This window comes from Epinephelus moara, chromosome 13 (assembly GCF_006386435.1).
Source record: "Epinephelus moara isolate mb chromosome 13, YSFRI_EMoa_1.0, whole genome shotgun sequence".
NCBI classification, from domain to species: Eukaryota; Metazoa; Chordata; class Actinopteri; order Perciformes; family Serranidae; genus Epinephelus; species Epinephelus moara.
Window position 1 is genome coordinate 36,394,471 of NC_065518.1, and position 4,739 is coordinate 36,399,209.

Here is a 4,739-nt window from a genome sequence, read left to right on the forward strand (position 1 = left end):
TCAGATAAATAAGATTTAAACCAGCTCAGTGCAGAACCTTTTAGGCCAATTAAGTGATCCAGTCTCTGCAGTAGAATTTGATGGTCAATTGTGTCAAACGCTGCACTAAGATCTAATAAAACAAGTACAGAGACAAGTCCTTTGTCTGAAGCAATCAGAAGGTCATTTGTAATTTTAACTAGTGCTGTCTCAGTGCTATGATGCACTCTAAATCCTGACTGAAATTCCTCAAATAAATTATTATCATGGAGAAAATCACACAGCTGGTCTGCGACTACTTTCTCAAGGATCTTTGACATAAAGGGAAGATTAGATGTTGGTCTATAATTAGATATTGGTCTATAGGCCATGTAAAGGAGTCATCCGGTCAGATTTTTGCATGAATTGCCTAAAAATGTTTCACAGTAAATCAGAGAACGGGGATATTATTGCCACTGGTTATTTGAAATGGATAAAGGTATTTTTTACTGGTGAGTTAAGGGAGAATAGCCTATAGGTCTATATCATGTAATTAAAAAAGAAAAGGTCTCCGACAAGGAAATAGAAAGCCTGACGCACAATGGAGACCTGCTATTAACACACAGACAACACAGACGACTAAATTCTTTCAACAATGTGACTCAAAATAATGATAAAATAGATTTTATTTATTAAAAATATGCATTTTCCAGTTCCACCGGTCCACTCTGAGTCTGGTGTCAGAGACACTTCTGATGCTCTGAGTTGCACATCTGTTTGATTGTGCTGCAGTATGCGCTGAAGGTTTTAATTTAGTGTTCAATCAAAAGTTAAACACTACTTATCACCGACCATTAGTGTTTTTTTTCGTTTGTGAATATTTTTATCTTAATTCTAGTGTTGGAAGAAACTACGTTTTCGCCATAATTTTTTTTTTTTAAACCCCCCCCCCCCGTCGTCGAATGCTTCGAATTAAATTCGTTCTGAGCTCCGAAGCTTCGAATGTCCATAAATGGATTCGACGGTCAGCCCTAGCCTAGCAGCTAGTGCAGTTTCCTTGATTCATATGAAGCTAGGCTAAGTCACACACAAGACCTCACATGCTATTTTGTAGGGGCTTTATTGCCTTAATAATTTATTGTTTCTTATCTATGAAATAAAAGTAAATAAAAGCTTTGTTTCCACTGAAGGAAATGGTTTTCAGTTTACAAAAATCAACAGGTGGTCTGCTACAGAGTCCTGCATGGGTCCACTTTTGAAAACCCACACCCACCCATACACGTAAAGCTCAGAACCAGAACTGACCCGTTACCCATCATGTCTAAGTCAAAGCAGCACCCGCCCACACCCGTTAATAAAAGTCCGTAGACCCGACCCACACCCATGATTAAACACACACACAGGATACTGTCACTCACATTAAGCTGGGTTCTCCTTTCTGGAATTACAAATTCAGCAGATAATAAGTCTCACTGGCTGTGTTTAATCCCAGGATGGCAAAAACATTTTGCACATCACTTCGGTTAAGAAACATTTTAGCATACTCCCTCCACCATCATAAAACCTCAAAAGGATTCTCCTTGGGTGTCTTGAACTCAATGTAGCCTGCCACCTCACTCTCGGGCTGCAAAGTTTCATCGCTGGAGTCCATGCCGGTGACAAATGTGACAACGGGGTCAAAAGTTCAACTTGTGTCAATGACTTTCAAAATATAAGGCACCAGCAGGTACGCAGGTACCTGACCCGCCAGGCAAGTTAGAGTCAACTCAGAAAATTCTCATCTGGATATAGTAACCAAATGTACCATTACTGTGTACTGTGTCCCCAGGTTTGTTGACCAGCTCAGGGAATGCTTCTGAAAATAAAAGGTGACAGGCTAAAATACTCATAGATTTAAACAGACAAATGCAGCCACACCAGAAATTTACTTTTAATGTGATAAAGCTGTTTCCTGTCTGTCCTTTTATTGTCGATTGTCGAGTAAAGGCAAAAATAAAATAAAAAATGGTAGCATTGAGAATGATCTACTGTGCAGATTTCACTGGAAATTTTGTAGTGTTTTGGTATAGATTGGCTGAAATGGAAAAGGTATAGATCCAGGGAGGAAACTGTGGTGCCGCTTTCAATTCCTCCTTGTCTCCATGCACCTGTCTTTGCTGTGAGGAAACAGGAGACAGACAACAATTTGTGATGTTCCCCTTCACCCAAAAAAATGGCCTCAGACCATCTTATTGGATGTCAAGTAAAAGAAGGAAATATAGGATCCTCAATGCAAACACAAGATCTCTCACTGGTTTCAGTTTGATTAGTTTTCAGTGGATGACATGTCAGCCACTGCTCTAATTCAAGACCAATAAAAAAGACAGGAGAACAGAAAATGAACAGCGAGGCCAGTGGATAGATGTTAAGATCAGTCTTTGTAGTTAAAACTCTTTTGTATCAGCTGCAGTCTTGAGTTTTTCAGGCTGTTTTCCTCTCATTCTCCAATGGGAGATTGACTCTCAAGGTGACACCTCCCCACAGGTTTAGTGAGTTTTAATGAGGTTGTCAGGCTTGTGTAGAGAGGCAGCTCGATAAGTCAACCTAACAACTGCTCAACCTAACAACCCTCAACCTACATCAAAACCCTAGCTAAACATTAAGTAACCAGTGTAAGTTGTCTTTGTTATAGTTTAACAGCTACACCAATAATATATCAAACTGCTGATCATGAAATCTGTCCACAATCTCCTAAATGATCCTGATAAAGGCCATGTATATCCCATAACCTATTTATGCTAATGCATACATGTAACCATGGTAACACATATGCATGTCAGTGAGGGCATTTTCCCTGACGAAAAAATGGTTAAAACTGTCATGATTGTATCCGACTTGTCGGTTCATTAAGTCCATTAAAAAGTGTGTGACAGTGATCCCACAGTATTAAGCCCTGAATTATTACTGTACGAGACGCCTTCTTTTCATCCTGTCTCTTGTTAGTCATTATTCATAACATGCTTTTGATTTGCAGTCTAATAATAGCCTCCTAATAATGTTTACAATCAATTATTTCTCTATGAGCTCTTTGTGAAACCAAAAAACAGAAATATAAACACTTGAGAAGCATTTAAGTGCTGCAGCAGAAACTTTTGTCAGTCACCAGAATTTGATTTCCCCACGTGCGTCCTGATGATGCAGGATGACAAACACAAAAACTGTCAAATCAACAAGTTACCTGTCAGTCAGTATAACTTCATATTTACTCCTCTTGGTTCGTTTGCAAAAAGTCAGTGTGAACAGGAACTGAACCAAAACTAAAATGCAACAATGTATATTTTTTTTCCCTCTGGTGTGACCAAATGAACCAAACCACAGGTGTGAAAACACCCTAAGTAAAATTTAGATATGACATTCAGAAGAGGAGGCTGTGGCTCAGAGGTAGAGCAGGTTGTCCACTAATCGGAAGATCAGTGGTTCAGTCCCCAGCTCTTCCAGTCTACATGTCGAAATATCCTTGAGCAAGATACCAAATTGCTCCTGATGGCTGTTCCATCAGTGTGTGAGTGTGTTTAAAAAAAACTGAGTAGCAGGTGGCACCTAGTATGGGTACCTCGGCCACCAGTGTGTGAATGGGTGAATGTGACTGTAGTGTGTGTGTGACTGTAGTGTCACTAGCGCTTTTAGTGGCCAGATGAATCCAAGTTCACTTTAAGACTGATATCAGCCAGAGCTGATTCCTGGTCTAGCCACAACATGCACACACTTAATTGCTTAGGAGACATGTTAAAAGCAATAAAGGCAGAGCCTAATACACCCAAGCAGGTGTGGACTGGGCATTGGGAGGTTTAGGGAGTTTCCCTGCTGGGCTGGTCTTTTACAGATAATTAATAGGTCATGGTAGCTGTAGCGACACAGCTGGTGCAGTTGCTGAAAGAAGGTAGTAGTTTCCATCACAACTTAAACTGAAAGTATCTAGCACTCATTGCCAAAACATGGATAGAAGGAGAAAACCAGTGTTATGTCCCAACTGGTTTTCAAACTAACTGGTTCCTGTATGTGGGCGCTCGTTGTGTTCACCTAACAGCGGCAGTTGTGGTCTGCCTCTGATTCATCATACATTCACAAACATTTTAGCTGCTATTTTCAAGTTGCATATCATAGCTACTGTGGCAATGATGTTATTTATGATTAAATAAGTGAGCACTCCATCACAGCTACCTACACAAAAAATAAATGAAAGAAACACAACGCGTGCAACCTTTCAGGAACCAGTTACTTTGAAAGCCAGTTGGGACATAACACCGGTGGTGCAGAGAGGCCATGCCAAAAGAAGAAAAAGGCTTTGCTGGCTGTCACAAAATGTATAAGAAAACAACCAGATCTGTGTCACTGCAGTGTTAGGAATGTATGCAGATGAACAGTGTTAAGCTTACCCCCCATGCCAGCAGCACTGGGAAGTCCCCGCCTTTGCTGTGAGCAAAAGTTTGCTAGATGACGCAAACTGCATCATTTGTTTTGCATCATCTGATGGATTTAAGCAAGTGGATAGGAGTGGAGCAGGAGCACCAAATAGTATTCAACACATTCTCACGCCAACCTTGTCACCTATCGACGTTTGGTCATAGACTTTCTGCACCTAGATATGACGTGCAATGTGCCCTAGGTGCGTTGGTTGTTAATGTTCTAGGATGCCATGTCAACTCCTTCCTGTTACATGCATTGTCTGTTTTTAAAATACACTTCCGTTTTCACAGGAAATGTACAGTTTGCATCCAGTCTCTCAAAATAAACACATCACG